Consider the following 21111-nt stretch of genomic DNA (forward strand, 5'->3'; position numbering starts at 1 on the left):
CCAAAGCTGAGTCCCAGGGGGGCTGTGTGACTAAGGAAGAAGAGCTGAAATTCCTCCTTGTGGCTGTGTGAACCACAGATTAAACCATCATGAACAGCTTGGTAAACTGAGCACCTGCAGAACATCTGAACAGACAACAAGTGCACCCACAACAGAGACAGGTCTAGCTTTAGCAGCTGTGGACTTTGTGTGCACGTACATGTGGGGATTGGGCAAAGGCAGAGTCTGAGCTGCCCCTGTAGCACCTGCAACAGGTCCAGATCCATGATTACTGCAATCCTGGGACCTGAGTTCACTGTATCTACGCTGGGGGCCTGGTGAAAACAATGTCTGAGAGATACCAGGGCCAATTACTGGCATACCCACCATTAAGGTGGAGCCAAGAGCAGTGCCAACAGCAGAGTAACTTGTGAGCTCACACAATGGGTGAAAGGTGGCACAACAGAGCATGTTCACAGGTGAACAACCCCAGAGGAAGAATAGTCAGTGGCTTCTCTCCCAGTGGGAGTTCTCTAGTCCCACCTACCTCACACCACAGATCAGAAACTCAGCAAGAAATAAATCTGGGGGCCTCTACTCCAACAACTAGGGAGCAGACCCCACCCCTGACAGTCAGTGACAAACACATAGCAAAGGGGAGGCCCTGCTCAATGTCCAGGACAGACTGTGATCACCACAACACCAGTCAAACTCCCTAACAAGGAGATAATGACAAGCATACACTGAGGAAAGAGGTGGCCACACTAAAAGGAGCCCTTGCACCAAAAAAAAAAATTAATAATAATAATATTAAACACATGCAGACTACACAAAGATGTTCCCACATAAAAGTAGCCCTCCAAAACAGTCTGACAGTCTGGCATTGGGAGGAAGAATTCTAGAGCACCTAGCCTTGAAGGCCAGTGGGGCTTGAGGGTAAGAACTCCACAGGGCTGGGGGAAACAGAGACTCTACTCTTGGAGGATGCACACAAGGTCTTACATGGCCTGGAACATAGCACAAAGCAGTACATCCATAGGAACTTGGGCTAGATCTACCGAAGGGGTCTTAGAGGGTCTCCTACAGAGATGGGAGTTGGCTGTACCTCACCATGGGGGAAAGGACACTGATAGCAGAGGCTGCAGTGAATATTAATTTTTGTGAGCTCTCCCAGAGGTCCCCATTTTGGCACCAAGACTTGGCCCTACCCAACAGCCTGCAAGGTGAAGTGCTGGAACACCTCAGGTCAAACAACCAGCAAGACAGAAACACGGCCCCACCCATCCACAGACAGGCTGCCTAAAGTCATACTGATCTCACAGCTATCACAAAACATACCCTCTGACATGGCCCTGTGCACCAGGGGGAAAAGAAACAACTCCACCCACCAAAGGGCAGGCACCAGTCCCTCCAAAAAGGAAGTCTGAAAAAAACCCAGGACCAACTTCACAGACCAGGGGGCAGACATCAGAAGCAAGAGGAGCTATGATTCTGTAGCCTGTGGAAAGGAGACCATAAACACTGTAAGTTAGAGATGATAGAGAAGTATGTTGCAAATGAAGAAGCAAGATAAAAACCTACAAGAACAACTAAATGAAGAGGAGACAGGCAAATTATTTGAAAAAGAATTCAGAGTAATGATAGTAAAAATGATCCAAAATCTGAGAAAAAGAATGGAGGCACAGACCAAGAAGATAAAAGAAATGTTTAAAAAAGAGATAGATGATCAAAAAAGCAAGCAGAGGTGAACAGCACAATAACTGAAATGAAAAATACACTAAAACAAATCAATAGCAGAATAACTGAGGCAGAAGAATGAATAAGTGAGATGAAAGACAGAGTGGTGGAAATCACTGCTGCAGAACAGAATAAAAAAGGAAAGAAAAGAAATGAGGACAGGCTAAGAGACCTCTGGGACAATATTAAATGCACCAACATTCCCATTGTAGGGATCCCAGAAGAAGAAGAAAAGAGACAGAAAAGGCCTGAGAAAATATTTGAAAAGATGTAGTCAAAAAGTTCTCTAACATGGGAAAGGAAATAGTCACCCAAGTACAGGAAGGACAGAGAGTCCCAGACAGGCTAAACCTAAGGAGGAACACATATTAATAAAACTAACAAAAATTAAATACAAAGAAAAATTATTAAAAGCAAGGGAAAAGCAAAAAATAATATACAAAGGATTCCCAATAAGTCAATGAGCTGATTTTTTTCTGCAGACACTGCAGGCCAGAAGGGAGTGGCATGATATACTTAAAGTGATGAAGGGAAAATACCTACAACCAAGAATACTATACCCAGCAAGGTTCTCATTCAGATTTTATGGCGAAATCAAAACCTTTACAGACAAGCAAAAGCTAAGATAATTCAGCACCACCAGACCACCTTTACAACAAATGCTAAAGAAACTTCTCTAGGCAAGGGTGGGGGGGGGGGAAAGAGGTCACAAGTAGAAATGAGAAAACCACAATGGGAAAGCTCACTGGTAAAGGCAAACATACAGTAAAAGCAGGAAATCATCCACACACAAATATGATATCAAAATCATCAACCATGTGAAAAGAAGAGTACAAATGAAGGAAACAGGAATTGCATTTGAAATTAAGAGACCAGCAACTTCAAACAAGCTTGGATACATATAGATTGCTATATCAAAACCTCATGAGAAATGCAAACAAAAAAACTACAATAGATACACACATACAAAAGAAAAAGCAATCCAAATGAAACACTAAAGATTGTCATAAAACCACAAGAGAAGAGAAAAAAAGAGGAAGGAAAGAAAAAAGACCTACAAAAACAAACCAAAAACAATTAAGAAAATGGCAATAAGGACACACATATCGATAATTACCTTAAATGTAAAAGGATTAAATGCTCCACCCAAAAGACACAGACTGGCTGAATGGATATGAAAACAAGACCCATATAAATGTTGCCTACAAGAGACCCACTTCAGACCTATGGACACATACAGATGGAAAGTGAGGAGATGGAAAAAAATATTCAGTGCAAATGGAAATTAAAAGAAAATTGGAGTAGCAAAACTCATAACAGACAAAATAAACTTTAGAATGAAGACTGTTACAAGAGATAAGGAAGGACAGTACATAATGATCAAGGGATCAATCCATGAAGAAGACATAGCAATTGTAAATATATATGCACCCAACATAGGAGCACCTCAATATATATGGCAAATGCTAACAGCCATAAAAGGGGAAATCAAAAGTAACACAATAGGGCTTCCGTGGTGGCGCAGTGGTTGAGAGTCCGCCTGCCGATGCAGGGGACACGGGCTCATGCCCCGGTATGGGAAGATCCCACATGCTGTGGAGCAGCTGGGCCCATGAGCCATGGCCACTGAGCCTGCGCATCCGGAGCCTGTGCTCCGCAACGGCAGAGGCCACAACAGTGAGAGGCCTACATACCACAAAAAAAAAAAAAGTAACACAATAATAGTGTGAGAGTTACCACAATGGACAAATCATCAAGATAAAAAATTAATAAGGAAACATAAGCCTTAAATGACACATTAGACCAGATAGACTTAATTGATATTTATAGGACATTCCATCTGAAAGAAGCAGAATACACTTTCATCTCAAGTGCACACGGAACATTCTCCAGCATAGATCACATCTTGGGTCAGAAATCAAGCCTCGGTAATTTAAGAAAATTGAGATTGTATTAAGCATCTTTTCTGAACATAATGCTATGAGATTAGAAATCAATTACAGGAAAAAAAAAACCCTGTAAAATACACAAACTAATGGAGACTAAACAATATGTTATTAAACAACCAGCAGATCACTGAAGAAATAAAAATATACCTAGAGACAAATGAAAATGAAAACATGATGATCCAAAACCTATGGGATGCAGCAAAATCAGTGCTAAGAGGGAAGTTTAGAGCAATACAATCCTACCTCAAGAAACAAGAAAAATCTTAAATAAACAATGTACCTTTACACCAAAAGCAATTAGAGAAAGAAGAACAAACAAAACCCAACATTAGCAGAAGGAAAGAAATCATAAATGTCGGAGCAGAATTAAATGAAATAGAGATGAAGAAAATAATAGAAAAGATCAATGAAACTAAATGCTGGTCCTTTGAGAAGGTAAAGAAAATTGACAAACCTTTAGCTAGACTCAACAAGAAAAAAAGGGAGAGGACTCAAATAAATAAAATCAGAAATGAAAAAGAAGTTACAACTGATACCACAGAAATACAAAGGATCATCAGAGACTACCACAAACAACTATATGCCAATAAAATGGGCAACCTAGAAGAAATGGATAAATTTTTAGAAAGGTACAACATTACAAGACTGAAGCAGGAAGAAATAGAAAATATAAACAGACCAATCACAACTACTGAAATTGAAATTATGATTAAAAAGCTACCAACAAAAGTCCAGGAGCAGATGACTTCAGTGGTGAATTCTGTCAAACGTCTAGAGAAAAGTTAACACCTATCCATCTGAAACTCTTCAAAAAAATTGCAGAGAAAGGAATACTCCCAAGTTCATTCTATGAGGCCACCATCACCCTGATAGCAAAACCAGACAAAAATATCACAAAAAAGGAAAATTACAGGCCAATATAACTGATGAACATAGACGCAAAAATCCTCAACAAAATAGTAGCAAACAGAATCCAACAACACATAAAAATGATCATACACCATGATCAAGTGGGATTTATCCCAGGGTGCAAGAGTTCTTCAATACACGCAAATCAGTCAACATGATACACCACATTAACAATCTGAAAGACAAAAATATATAATCCTCTGAATAGATGCAGAAAAAGCTTTTAACAAAATTCAACACCCATTTATGATAAAAACTCTCCAGGAAGTGGGCATAGAGGTAAAACACTGCAAAATAATTAAGGCCATATATGACAATCCCACAGCAAACATCATTCCCAATGGCAAAAAACCGAAAGAATTTCCTCTAAGATCAGGAACAAGACAAGGAGGTCCACTCTTGCCACTTTTATTCAACATAGTTGTGGAAGCCCTAGCTGCAGCAATCAGAGAAGAAAAATAAATAAAAGTAATCCAAATTGGAAAAGAACAAGTAAAATTTTCACTGTTTGCAGATGATGTTACTATACATAGAAAATCCTAAAGATGATTGGGAAAGCTACTAGAACTCATCAGTAAATTTGGTAAGTTTGCAGTATACAAAATTAATACACAGAAATCTCTTGCGTACCTATACACTAACAATGAAGGGCCAGAAAGAGAAATTAAGGAAACAATCCCATTCTATTTCATCAAAAAGAATAAAATACCTAGGAATAAACCTACCTAAGTAGACAAAAGAAGTGTACTCAGAAAACTATAAGATACTGATGAAAGAAATCAAATATGACACAAACAGATGGAGAGATATACCATGTTTTTGGATTGAAGTATCAATATTGTCAAAATGTCTATACTACCCAAAGCAATCTACAGATTCAATGCAATCCCTATCAAATTACTACTGACATTTTTTACAGAATTAAAACAAAAAAAATTAGTATTTGTGTGGAAACACAAATGACCAAGAATAGCCAAAGCAATCTTGAAAAAGAAAAATGGAGCTGGAGGATTCAGGTTCCCTGACTTCAGACTATGCTTTGTCTGCTTCAGACTATGCTTTGTAAAGCTACAGTCATCAAAACAGTACAGTATTGGCACAAAAACAGAAATATTGGTCGGTGGAACAGGATAGAAAGAGATAAACCCAAACACCTATGGTCACCTCATCTATGACAAAGGAGGCAAGATTATACAATTAATTAAAGACAGTCTCTTCAATAAATGCTGCTGGGAAAACTGGACAGCTGCCTGCAAAGGAGGCATACACAAAAATAGACTCAAAATGGATTAAAGAACCAAATGTGCAGTTGAATACTATAAAATGCATAGAGGAAAACATAAGCAACATTCTCTGACATAAATCACAGCAAGATATTTTTTGGTCCTCCTCCTAGAGTAATGAAAATAAAAGCAAAAATTTAAAAGTGGGACCTAATTACACTTAAAAGTTTTGCACAGCAAAGGAAACCATAAATAAAACAAAAGACAACCCAGAGAATGGGAGACATATTTACAAATGAAGAGACTGACAAGGGGTTAATCTCCAAAATATACATATAGTTCATGCAGCTCAATATCAAAAAACAAATAACCCAACCAAAATAGAACAGAAGATCTAAATAGACATTTTTCCAAAGAAGATATACAGATGGCTAAAAAGTACATGTAAAGATGCTCAACATCACTAATTATTAGAGAAATGCAAATCAAAAATAAAATGAGGTATCACTCACACTGGTCAGAATGTCCTTCATTAAAAAATCTACAAAAAGTAAGTGCTGGAGAGGGTGTGGAGAAAAGGGAACCCCCTTACACTGTTGGTGGGAATGTAAATTTGTACAGCCACTATGGAGAATAGTATGGAGCTTCCTCAAAAAGTAAAAATAGAGCTACCATATGACCCTGCAATTCTACTCCTGGGCATATATACAGAAAAAATGATACCTCAAAAATATACATATGCCCCAATATTCATTGCAGCACTATTTACAATACCCAGAACATGGAAGCAACCTAAATGTCCATCAACAGCAGAATGGATAAAAAAGATGTGGTACATGTATACAATGGAATATTACTCAGCCATATAAAAATAACAAAATAATGTCGTTTGCAGCAATATGGATGCACCTAGAGTTTGTCATACTGAGCAAAGTAATTCAGACAGAGAAAGACAAAATATCATTTGATATCGCTTGTATGTGGAATATAAAAAAATGGTACAAAACAGAAATGGAGTCACAGATGTAGAAAACAAACTTATAGTTACCAGGGTTGGGTGGGGGGAGCAGGAGCAGGGGAGGGATAAATTGGGAGATTGGGATTTACATATACGCATTACTATATATAAGGTAGATAACTAATAAGGACCTACTGTATAGTGCAGGGAACTCTTCTCAATACTCTGTAATGATCTATATGGGAAAATAATCTGAAAAAAGAGTTGATATTTGTATATTTACTTGCTGTACAGCAGAAACTAAACAGCATTGTAAATCAACTGTACTCCAATAAAACTTAAAGAATATTATAATATAATTATATATAAAATAGCTTATAATATAGCATATTCAATGTGTAATATTATATATTATTTTGTAATATACAGCAACTGCCCCAGGAATATGACACAAAGAATGTTTCAAACAACAGTCACAATTTCTGGTTAGAAATATAGTCTACTTCCCTCTGAACTCCTCCCTAGCTGAGAGAGACTGGGTAACATGGAAAACTTTGTTCTCCTTTTTGTAGACTAGCATAGGGTTAAACAACCTTTATAGGTGCACTCTCTGTGGACCCCACTAAATTCCCATTTAACTTTCTTTTTAATCTCCTGTTTCCAAATGTGTAAAAATGTATGCAACTTAAAAATTACTTATAGTAAACAAGCATGTAATCATTACTCAGATCAGTAAATAGAATGTTGTCCCCCTCATGCCCCAAATTTGTTACTATCTTAGATTTTATAATAATCACTATTTTGCTTTTCTCTAAAATACAACCACTTAAGTGTACATACCAAACAGTCTGGTGTTGACATAGTGTGAACTTTAAATAAAGTGTTTATACTTTATATCTGGATTTTTCACTCAAAATTATTTTAGTCAGTTTCATTCTAAATGCACAAGACTTTTCTTTATCTTGCATTTTTACTGATCTTAGGGGAAATTTATTAACTTTACTATTAACTATGATGGTAGCTATAGTTATTTTTAGATGCCCTGTATCTAATTAAGAAAATTCCCTTTCATTTGTGTCTTGCTGACAATTTTTAATGTCAACAGATGTTGAATTTTGTCAAAATTTTCTGCATCTATATAGATAATCATGTGGCTAGATATGCTAAATTACATTGATTAGTCTTCTGAGGTTTAACCAAGCTTACACTCCTGCTCATTCAAGATGTATTATGCTTTTTATTGTTGAAGTCAATTTTCTAATATTTTGTTAAAGATTTTTACTTTCATGATACTGAAAAATATTAGTTGGCAATACTTTTTTCTTTTATATACTTTATGGGGTTATAGCACCAGGATAATGATGGTCTCACTAGTTTAGTTAAGGAGGGTTTTCTTCTCCACTACTTCTGGGAAAATTGTACATATGGTTGTATTTATTTCTTCTTTGGTAAACATTTGATAAAATTACCAATAAACCCATATGGCCTTCAAACTTTCTTTTTTGGTAAGGATTTTGCCTTCATATTTATTTCTTTGGTAGAGTAAGCTCTATTCACATGTTTTTCTTCCTGTGTAAGTTTTGGTAATTTGTTACATTTTGGGGGATTATCCACTTCCTTTGATTTATAAATTTTTCTGACACATAGTTTATCATATCTCCTTTTTTAACCTTTTAATATCTTTAGGATTTGTAAGGCTGCCTCTTTTTTGTTTATGCTATTGGTAATATGCCTCATTTCCTCTTTCATATTTATCAATCTAACTAGAAATTTATAGATTTTTTTGATCTTTAAAAACAAACAACTTTGGATTTCATAGTTTTTCTGTATTTTTAAATTTTCTATTTCCGTTTTGCTATTTATTTATTAGTTCTCTTCATTTACTTTAGGTTTAACATATTTTTGTTTCATAGCCTCTAAAGGTACAGAAGTAGACAATTTTATGAGATTTTTCTTCAATTTTAAATATTTCAGTCTATAAATCTTTCTTTAAGCACATTCTTAGATCTCCCTCAAATATTAAAAGATTATTTTTCATTATCATTATTTATATAACTTATTTATAAATTTATCCTTTTATTGTTTTGAACCACCCTTCTTTATCACTTATTAATATTTCTTGTTCTGAAGTCTATCCTGTTACTGAGTCATTTGAACTCTTGTTATATTTTGCATAGTACATTTTCCAATGCTTTAATATTTTAATAGACTTTATTTTTTAGAGTTTTAGGTCTATAGCAATATTGAGCAGAAGGTATAGAGAATTTACATGTGTCCCCTGACGCCATACATGTGTATTCCTCCATTATTAATATCACCCACAAGTGTGGTATTTTTTTATAGTTGATGAACCTACCTTGATACATCGAATCCCTCAAAATTCATTGTTTATGTTAGGGTTCACTCCATGTTATACATTCTGTGGGTTTGGATAAATGTATAATAATATGTATCCACCATTATACTATTATGAAGAGTGGTTTCACTGCCCTAAAAATCCTCTTTGCTCCACCTAATCTTTCCACACCTCCACACCTCCCAACCCCAACAACCACTGATGTTTTACTTCTTCATAATTTTGCCTTTTCTAGAGTGACATATAGTTGGAAACATTCAATATGTAACTTTTCAGTATGACTTCTTTCACTTAGTAATATGTTTTTTTTTCACTTAGTAATATGTATTTAAGTTTTCTCTATGCTTTATCATGGCTTGATAGCGTATTTCTTTTTAGCCCTTAATAATATTCTATTATTTGAATGTACCTCAGTTTATCCACAATTTATCACCTACTGAAGGACATCTTGTTTTCTTCCCAGTTTTGACAACTATGAATAACGCTGCTATGAACATCCCTGCACAGGTTTTTGTGTTGACATAAGTTTTCAACTCTAGGTAAATACCAAGTGGTATGATTGCTGGATCGTACAGTAGGAGTATGTTTGTTTTTGTCAGAAACCACCAAACTGCCTTCTTAAGTGGCTATGTGCTCTGTGCCCTTTTATGAGGTTGTCACTTAAGTGTGGCCACAAGAGGAGACGGGGAAGGGCTCAGGAATAAACAAGGTTTGTGATTCCCACAGGTCTTAGAGACTGGAGGTATGGAAGAAAACTAGGGTGGTCAAGAGACATAAGAGAGGAGCAAGGGGAAAGCATTAGGCCAGAGCCTTAACGGGAGTTCTATAAGAAAGGCAAAGCAAGGCAGGGTGAATAAGTTTAGATTGGATAATTTGAATAATTTGGTGGTCTCTAAGGTATAAGGGTGGTCACTAATTTCTGGGTACCTGGTTCAAGGATGATTAAGGCAGAGGAATACTGCCTCCTGGGATGTATAGGCCAACTAGAGGAGGAATGGCTCTGGAATGTAGTGTGCATATATCAAAGGCATGCTTGCAGCTGGGTCTTTTCCTATCTCTAAGAATTGGCTAGTCCCAGCTAGAAAGATTTTTTAAGATATCAAAACATCCTAATAATATGAAAAAAAATATATATATATATAACTATTTTGATTTCCATCAGCAGTGAATGAAAGTTCCTGTTGTTTCACATCCTCGCCAGCATTTGTTGTTAGTATTCTGGATGGTAACCATGCTAACAGGTTTGTAGTGGTATCACATTGTTATTTTAATTTGCATTTCCTTGATGACTTATGTGGAGCCTCTTTTCATATGCTTATTTTCATCTGTATCGCTTCTTTGATGAGATATCTGTTAAGATAGTCACCCATTTTTAAATTGGGTTGTTTCTTTTTTGTTTTGAGATTTAAGAGATTTTTGTATAGTTTGCACAAAAAATCCTTTATCAAATATATCTTTTGAAAATATTTTCTTCCATTCTGTGGCTTGCCTTTTCATTCTCTTGATACTGTCTTTTCTTAGAGGAGTTTTTAATTTTAACATACAGCTTATAATTTTTTTGTTTGTGGATTGTGCCTTTACTGTTATATCTAAAAATTCATCACCAAACCCAAGGACATCTAGATTTCCTACTACATTATCTTCGAAGAATTTTACAGTTTTGTGTTTTACATTTTATCCTATGGTTCATTTTGAGTTACTTTTTTAAATGGTTTAAAGTCTGTGCCTAGATTCATATTTTTGTCTATGGATGTCCAGTTTTTCCCACAGCATTTGTAGAGAAGACTATTTTTTCTTCATTATATTGCCTTTGCTTCATTGTCAAAGATCAGTTGAGTATATTTACATGGATGAAATACCTGGGCTCTCTACTGTGTTCCACTGATTTATTTGTCTATTCTTTCACCAATGCCACATTGTCTTGATTGCTGTAGCTTTATAGTTAAGTCTTCAAGTCAGGTAGTTTCAGTCTCCAACTTTGCTCTTTTGCAATATTGTGTTGGCTATTCTGGGTGTTTTGCTTCTCCATAAAAATTTTAGAATCAGTTTGTTGATACTCAAAAAATAACTTACTGTGTTACTGATTAAGATTGCATTGAAGATCTACATAGATCAAGTTGGGAAGAATTGACATTTTGACAATATTGGGTCTCATGTTGCATGACCATGAAACATCCCTCCCTCTATTTAGTTTGTTTTGATTCCTTTCATCAGAGTTTGGTAGTTTTCTTCACATACATAGTGTACATATTTTGTTAGTTTTATTTCCAAGTATTTTAGTTTGGAAGGGTGCTAATGTAAACAGTATTTTGTTTTTAATTTTAAATTCCCCTTGTTCATTGCTGGTATATAGGAAAGTGATTGACTTTTGTATATTAATCTTGTATCCTGCAACCTTTCTATAATCACTTATCAGTTCTTGGAGGTCTTTTTTTCTTCTTGATTCTTTCAGATCTTCTATATAGGTGATTATGTCATCTGTAAACAATGACAGTTTTATTTCTTCCTTCCCAAACTATATAACTCTTATTTCATTTTCTTTTCTTATTTCATTAGCTAGGACTTCTAGTACAATGCTGAAAAACTGTGATGAGTGGGGAAATTCTTGTCTTGTTTCTGATCTTAGTGGGAAAGTTTCAAATTTCTCATCAAGTATGATGATTGTGGTCAGTTTTTTGTACATATTTGTTTATCAAGTTGAGGAAGTTTCCCTCTATTCCCGGCTTGCTGAGAGTTTTTATTTTATGGGTGTTGAATTTTGTCAAATGCTTTTTCCATATCTGTTGATGTGATCAAGTGATTTTTCTTCTTCAACACACTGATGTGGGTTAAAGAATTACATTAATTAATGAATTACATTAATTGATCTTTGAAAGATGGACCAGCTTTGAAAAACTGGGATAAATCCCACTTGGTAATGGTGTTAATTGTTTTTATACATTGTTGGATTTGATTTACTCATATTTTGTTTAGAGTTCACACATCTATTTTCATAGAGATATTGATCTGTAGTTACCTTATCTTATAATGTCTTTGCCTGGGTTTGGTATTATAGTAATGCTGACCTCATAGAATAAGTTAGGAAGTATTTCCACTGCCTCTATCTTCTAAAAGAGCTTGTAAAGAATTGCTATAATTTCTTCTTTAAATGTTTTGTAGAATTCACCATTGAACACATCTGGATCTAGTGCTTTTTTAAATTAATTATTGATTTGATTTAGTTGACAAATATATTTCTATTCAGATTATCTATTTCTACTATATGAGTTTTGGCAGGTCATGTCTTTCAAGAAATTGGCCCATTTCATCCAGGCTATTAAATTTGTGGGCACAGAGTTGTTCATAGATTCTTTTTTTTTTTTTTTTTTTTTTTTTTTTTTTTGCGGTACGTGGGCCTCTCACTGTTGTGGCATCTCCCGTTGCGGAGCACAGGCTCTGGATGCTCAGGCTCAGTGGACATGGCTCACGGGCCCAGCTGCTCCACGGCATGTGGGATCTTCCTGGACCAGGGCATGAACCTGTGTCCCCTGCATTGGCAGGCGGACTCTCAACAACTGCACTACCAGGGAAGCCCTATAGTTTCTTTTATTATCCTTTTAATTCCCCTCTTTCTGCAGTAATGTCCCCACTTTCATTTTTGGTACTAGTATTGGTTTGGCCAAAAGTTCATTCAGTTTTTCTGTAGTATCTGACAGAAACACCCGAACGAACTTTTTGGCCAAACCAATAATTAGTGTCTTCTGCTTTTTTCTCCTTAGATCAGACAAAATACATTGAGTGCCAAAATGCTGCAACAATATGGGTTCATCACTCAGCTGGTTTGGCATCTATATGCATTGTCCCCACCCCGAACCTCAGACCAGTTTTTGATTATGTTATTTTTCCTTTTATTGAAATCAGCAAATCTGAATTTGCTACTGTGGGGAAAGCAGGAAGAAGAGAAAAAAAAATGAAGGTTTTTAACCTTCAGAGAGTTCAGAGGTTCAGTCTGAATAAGCACAAAAACTTTTCAGTGTGCTTTTGAATTCCTTGAATTTGTAGAACTGTTCAGAACTGCTAACCTAGGGATTTCGATTCAATTAATCTTGGGTGGGGCCTGAACATCTGCATGTTTCAAAATCTTCATAGATGTGTTATGAATCATTGCTCTAAATATTTAATGAATATAAGCAAGTACTTGTATAAAATATGTGTGTGATCACCTATCTAGAAGATATTTGAAATGTAGACTATTTAAGATTAATATACTTAGAGTAAGTACAGGGGGATGATATTTACATAATCAATTTTGTGGTTGCTCCAAAATTTACTATTTATGTCTTTAATTAATCACACCAAAACACTATCTTTAACATTTCTTGTAATAAAGTTCTTTGGGAGATTAATTTTGTCTACTTTTTTCATTTGAATTGTCTATATGTCTTACTATTTTTGAATTATACTTTTGCTGGATAAACAATTCTTGGTTCACTGGGTTTGTTTTTTATTCTTTTTTTCTTTTTTCTTCCAGTACTTCATAGATACTCTTCTACTTTTTCTGATTTACATTATTTTTGACCATATGCCCACAATTACTCTTATTTTATTCCCCTCTATATTATTTCCCTTTCTTTCTTTTTTAAAGATTTCCTTTATCTCGTTTTCAGTAGTCTGATGATGATGTGGCTTGTTGTGGTTTTCTTTGTGTTTATCCTACTGAAATTTGTTCAGCTTTTTGATTCGTAGTTTTGTCAAATTTGAAAAATTTCTGCCATATTTTTCCCATTATTTTTCTGTCTTCCTCTTTTGTGGAAAACCATACTGCATGTGCATTGGAGAATTAATATTTTTTTGTGAACACTTTTTTCCTGCTTTAATTTGGATATTTTCTATTATGGTATCTCCAATCTTGCTGATCTTTTTTCCTACCATATTTCCCTGCTACTAAGATCATCTGTTTATTTGTTTTAAGTTTTCCAGAGTGTCTTCATTTTCAGACACTATAGAACTTTAAATACTGTGTCAAAAAGATTTATAAAATATAAAATATTCTCAGCTCAGCCACATTTGAATGTAAGATAGTCAATATCTATGTCTGAATAAGTCCATGATATGGATATATGATATAATACACCTACATATATATTTTTTCACATGTATATATGCACATTATTCTATCTTTATTTATAGTAGATACTTCTTTTATAATTGTGATTTGATATCCATCCTCCACTATTTACTCTTTCACTCGTTATCTAAATCTTCAATTTCTTTCCATTATAAACAGTCCATTAAACCCCTAGTCAGTACTGTCAGGGTGTTCTTGCTCAGAGAACTGTTAATAACAAAGTGAAGTACTACTTTCAACCTCTCACTTCTGAACACAAGGTCAGAGTTTATCTGATGATGCAGCTGTATACTTCCAACAAGGAGGGTATTTTTCTTTGGTAGTTGGCATGACAACCACTTTATATGAAAGCTCTTCAGAAATATCACCACTTTCTAAACTAATTAGGATTGTGCCTTTAAGCTCAATTACATCTGCATTTATTGCTCAAGGTTGTTGAGTGAGTAAAGGTGTGTGAGAAGTCATCATTAATTCCTTCAGCTGAGGGGTACAAGAAGTCTCCTCAGTTCATTGCAACTCTACTACCTCAAAAAGCAGACCAAGTTCTATCACAGTGATAGCTTTGTACTCTGTTGCATTTTTGCCAGAGATGCTTCCAATAAATGAATCTCTCATTGCACATGCACTCTTTACTGCCTCCACCTATCTTGCTTCTTCCAGTTCCTTGTTGTACTATTCTACTCAGTACAAAAAACACTCTTGAGTTCTTTAACATGAGGTATGTGCTAGAATATGCCTTCAGCCATGAGAAAGAGTGAAAGCACAAACAATATTACATCCAAAATTTTAGTTGATGCAGTCTGACAAGTTGATTTGATTTGACTTCATTTGAGTTGATTTGAGATCATTTTCATTTTCACAATAAAGCCTAACTTTGATTACACTGAAACAAAAGAGTTCGTAAAATGCTTGTAATAGGCAAACGACTTTTCCAAGATCATATTGTTTATATGACTCAATAATCTTGTTTGCAAAATCCTACACTTAAGTGTAGCATACTGGTCTATGACACACATATCCTTAGCAGGACTGAAACCAGTTCTGTACTGAAACCAGCCACCTCCTCCCCCGCAAAAAAAGCACATGGTATTCCTAAACTTGCTAACATCCCTGGCAGCATTAATAACTGATGAACCAACTGTCACTTTAATGATGACACAAGACTCAGCTACCACCAAAGGAGGATATCAGTACCGTAGGGAGGCTCCCTGCTTTTATCTTGTGTTCCACTGATGACAACATTATGATTAATGATATTCTCAAAGTTTTAAACATCTATTATCCCTTTCTCCAAGGTTAATTCCTGACAACCACTGTCTTACTAAGTGCTTTTCTCCTTGCTGTCACACATGTTGATCAAAAAAGACTGAAACCAACCACCAAGCTGGACTTTTCCTCTCAAGTACAAATTGGCTCTTTAGTCAGTACCTGGAAGAACATGAAGCCATGAAAATCTATTAAACCAGATGTAGAAAATATTCTGGCCTAGCACATATTCTAAGGTATCAGGACCACCAATCTGAGATTTGACTTCTTTTGGAAGCAGTTGCTCAGGGGAGGGAGTCTGTTAGATATCACTGCTGTGTTGTTCCACTTGTTCAATAATATGCTCAATGGTTTGGATGTTGATCAATAATTCATCTTGTGTATTATGACAAAACATAGGAATTTGAACACCTCAATCTCTTTGCCTTGATATATACTACTATAGTTGTGTGTCCATGATTTTGACCATGGCATTCACTCTTGATCTAGGAGGAAGTTCCCCCTTTTTAAAAGATGGGACTTGGCTGTGGTCGTAAAATTCATGTGGTCTTAATATATTACAAACCACTGCTTGCAGACATGAGTAACCATTGGTTTCTGAGTCCTCCAGTCATAAGGATAGCTAAATATCAAATTATCCTCTTTCAACAAATGCTTTGCTGCCTGAAGCACATTTATTACCACAGCAGTTCCTTCTTTAAGTACAGTCTTTGAAGTTTAGGATCTGAAACATCTGTGAAAGTGTCATCCTCATCTAGTGAAAATATCATTAACAGGTTGTGTTGAAAATCTACACTGTAATCTTCCTTATCATGAATTGGGACTGTGTGAACCAATCCTGTTCATTTTGTCATGGTCATATAATTTGAAGATAAAAGAGGAGAGCTTCATCAGGAAATATAGGATGGGTACAAATACCATTTTTCAAAGTTATACTTGAAAATATTGAAATAACTTCAAATATTGTTTCCAAAGTAGAAGCAACAGGTGTTACTTTATCTGCAGGAAATATATAGATATTTCCAGAACTGGAACATTTCTCAATAGTGTACTTGGATTTGGGCACATAGAAAACAATGCAACTGGTTGGAAAAGTCCAAGACTGTGTGGTTCAGACTAAAAAAGCTAACAGAAGATAAACTATCTATAAGGGATGTCAACTTAGAAAGTTTCAAGTGAGAGAATTTTAAATGTATAGAACAACTGACACACTCAGGATTTTATTCAAGTTCTGCTGAAGCAGAACCTAAGCAGTCCTTGACCAGGGAAACCAAAACACAGGTTTTGTAAAATCAATAAACCAAGCTGTTATCAAACACTTATTAGAAAATTCTCAATTGTTTGGCTTCATATTTTCTATCAAATGTAGAGTAGCAATTATTGCAATCTGCCATTACTATTCAAAGACTAAATGTCGATTTCTGTTTCTCATTGGCTGCTTTACCAAATGAACTTTCTAATTTCATGGATGAAAGATTCTGAACTTTTTCACCAAGTTCTGGTAATACTTTTACTTCAATGAGTAACCCATTACAATATCATCATGACACAAAACGTACTTTGGAAACTGTCATCATAAGGTATAAGCCGGTCATGTCTTTCAAAATCTTATTTAAAGCATGTCCTACATGAAGGTCACCATTTGCATAAGGAGATCCGTCATGAAGACAAAATTCTGTCGTTTCTTTCTCTTTGCCGTGAAGTTATGAAAATCTACATTTCTAGAAGTTTCTTCACTTACATTTTCAGCCAATAAAATCTGCTAGATCTCCATGTCTGTGTTGGGCTGCTGGTGGCCCAGCAACTTCAAGGCAAAAGGGGATCTACAACAGCAGCTCCATGTTGTCCTATTTGCCTCTATTCAGGTTAGGCAGCTGGCCACTGCCTCCGGTGACTAACCATGACAGACACCTTATCTTGGTTCCTCACCTTCCCAGGACACAGGAAAGGCAGGGTGGCCCCACAGATTCCCTGCGTGCCTGGCTCCCAAGGGCCCATCTCAAAAGGCACAACGGGACACTCAGGCCTCCACTCCAGCACCTGATGCTCAGCTCCTGCCATCTGGGCCCCAGAGAAACTCTGTGGCACCCACCGGGAATGCGTGTGCACAGAGCACAGAAAGAGCCTGTGGTGACGTTTTCATTTCAGATATTTTATTTTTTCTCACTAAGTTTTTTATACTTTCTTTTTATGACTTTATTTTAAATATTTTGTTTATATTTCATTCAGAGTTTTGAATATATTTCTAATAGCTCTTTGAAATTCGTGTCTGTTAATTCCATTGTCTCCTCTTTTAAGGTGTTTCTACCAAAGGGCTGGTGGCTTGGTTATGGATGGAAGTGGAAATGAATGTCTGTGCTTTTAATTTTTAGTTATTAAACTTTTCATGCCATTCTCTATTTCTGTCATTTAAAAATGTTTGTCTTGCCATTGTTTTTCCTTGTATTTCTAATCCATCTATGTATTTTAAACATTTTATACAGTGTAGATAATTATTTACTAGTTTTGATCTTTTTGTTTTTGCTATCTTTGCTCACATTGACTTGTTTCTCACATTTTTTTTTCATTATGAACTCACTACCAAAAACGATAGGTCAAGTTGAGCTAAATTCATCCAATATGTATCAACCTGATATCAGTACAGTACAACCTGATATTAATACAGTATCAACCTGATAGCTCCAAAATGAGTCTTCGTAATTTATTAATTCAAACTCACATTTACAGTTTAAAAATCAAATAATTCATTAGCTTGTTTAATATTAGGGTAAGCAATATTGTTTCTCAGAGTTAGAAGGAAGTTTTAAGAAATCTTATTGTGAGGAAGAATCGGTCAAATGCAAACCACAGCACAATTAAGGAGTAGACAGAGTTTGTCTTTATATATTATCTTCTCTTTTCTCTCCCCTTGTCCACCTCTGTTTCCCACCATTACCTAGTAATCTCATTTCTACAACATGCTTTTAGTGGACTGTCATTCCAAAGAGTGATATAATATGACTTTTATCCATAATAAATGTGTAGTGGTTTGCAATTTAAAATGTGCCTACTTATACATTTCGTCTTTTTAGAATTCTCATCACAACTGAAATAAATATTATTAGCTCCATTTTTAAAGTGATAAAATTCAGTTTAAGAGAAGTAAAATGACTTATCCAAGTTCAGACACTGAAGACTTAGGACTTAAATCAATGTCCTCTAATTCCAAATTCCATGTTATGATAATTTGAATTTTGGTGTTATAAAATTTACCAGTGAACTACCCAAATTGCATGGGGTGTCATCCAGTTTCAATTCTAAGACTAAGTATGAATGTTTTAATCCTTGATAGTGTTAATGAGAAATTGAAATAAAATAGATCATATAGATGATAATACTAAATGATCCTTCATTTAATAAATATTGTGTCCTGTACATGTGCAGGACACTACTGGACAATATAAATTATATGTAATAAAAACATAAATACTATCAAATCAGTAAGACATAATCCCTCATCTCTAGTCCAGATAACCAATGGATAATTCCTTCTCTTTTGGACAATATCTGATGGAATACTATACTATAACCAAACTCAGAGAAAATAAAATGTGGATTACAATGGCAGTCAGTTGATGTAAAGTATTGATCTAGTTAGTGAATTAAAACAATCCTTTCTGCAGAAACCATACTTACCAGGGTAAATATCTATTTTGAAACCCAGATCAATGTTATAGAGTGTGTAATTTGAACACACAGTAACGAATGATTGAACAGATTTATGAAGCTTTTCAGGGACCTGAGAGTTAATAATTTACCGTCTCACTAAATAATTGTTTTTCAAATTGTATTTTACTCATCTCTACAAAATATAGCTTTCTGATACTAGACCCTTGAGGATAAACAATGAGACTTCACAATTAAGAATGTCTGTGACAGGCCCAAGCATATGGTTAACATTCAATATTTGCTGAGTTAATTGATGACTAAATGAGTAAAGGAAGGAAGTAATAAATTTTTCTGAAATAGCATGCAATACAAAATTGAAACAAACTAAATTTGGGGCAACATACACAGCCTCTAGTTCTCTATATCTTTTATTTTTAATTTCTTCAAAGGTTCTCCATAACCCTCTCCACACACACATGTGAAAACACACACACACAAACACACACACAGAGCAAAAGCAAAAGTAGAGATGGGGTGATTGATTTTTTTAAGGTATCTCTAAAATACTTTAAAAACCACAAAAGAAAATATTTGAAAATAACATTTATTGAAAACTTTATAATTAGAAATGCAGTACGCATCTGTTGTAGGAAATCTGTTATATATCTCACAGAGATAAGAGTTGTAAACATTTAAATATATTTTCTTCTTTTTTCTATTAGTAGACAGTTTAAAGACAAAATGTGAAGAGAGGCTAAAAATGAGTTCATTTATATGAGTGAACATGTTTTTGAATGAGTTTGGATTGGATACTCTTAAGCTAATACTATTTAATGGGAATTTTTTAGTTTCATGGTACATGAAAACCAGTAGAGAGACACTGTTTATAAGATTATGATAAATTAATACCAGTTCCACCTGTGTCCTGAAAATAAGTTATGAATAATGATACTAACCATAGCCTTGTGTGTAGCTTGTAAAATAATAGTAAAACTGGCAAAAGCAGGCTTTTATACTGAGTGCTTCTACACCTACCTTTCTGTAAAGTGGGGCCCTGACAGAGATGTAGCAGTGTCTTTTGTTAAAACCCCATTATATATTGATGAGAACAGATGGTTATAGAGAAATGTCTCAAAACTATTAAGTGACTGTACCTGGTATATAGAAGCCAATCAAAAAATAAAGTTGATCTCTGTTTTTTTTTTAACATCTTTATTGGAGTATAATTGCTTTACAATGGTACGATAGCTTCTGCTTTATAACAAAGTGAATTAGCTATACATATACATATATCCCCATCACCTCCCTCTTGCATCTCCCTCCAAAACTCTGTATGTCACCCCTCTACGTGGTCACAAAGCACACAGCTGATCTCCCTGGATTATACAGCTGCTTCCCACTAGCTATTTATTTTACAGTTTGTAGTATATATTGGTCCATGCCACTCTCTTACTTCATCCCAGATTATGATTCCCCCTCCCCATGTCCTCAAGTCCATTCTCTTATATCTGAGTTTTTATTCCTGTCCTGCCACTGGTTCTTCATAAACATTTTTTTTTTTTAGATTCCATATAAACGTGTTAGCATATGGTATAAGTTTTTTGCTTTCTGACTTACTTCACTCTGTATAACAGACTCTAGGTCCAGCCACCTCACTACAAAAAACTCAATTTTGTTTCTTTTTCTGGCTGAGTAATATTCCATTGTATATATGTGCCACATCTTCTTTATCCATTCATCTGTGGATGGACATTTAGGTTACTTCCATGTCCTGGCTATTGTAAATAGAGCTGCAATGAACATTGTGGTACATGAATCTTTTTTTTTTTTTTTCAGTATGCGGACCTCTCACTGTTGTGGCCTCTCCTGTTGCAGAACACAGGCTCCAAACATGCAGGCACAGCGGCCCTGGTTCATGGGCCTAGCCGCTCCACAGCATGTGAGATCTTCCTGGACCAGTGCATGAACCCGTGTCCCCT

The 21111-nt window shown here is 35.3% G+C and overlaps 1 pseudogene; it reads right to left on the bottom strand.

Annotated features, from left to right (window-relative positions):
- Positions 1-14479: 14479 nt before the first annotated feature.
- On the bottom strand, positions 14480-17545 carry LOC132440311 (isoleucine--tRNA ligase, mitochondrial-like; annotated as a pseudogene).
- Positions 17546-21111: the final 3566 nt, after the last annotated feature.

The sequence above is a fragment of the Delphinus delphis genome, chromosome 17 (assembly GCF_949987515.2).
Source record: "Delphinus delphis chromosome 17, mDelDel1.2, whole genome shotgun sequence".
Classification (NCBI taxonomy): Eukaryota; Metazoa; Chordata; class Mammalia; order Artiodactyla; family Delphinidae; genus Delphinus; species Delphinus delphis.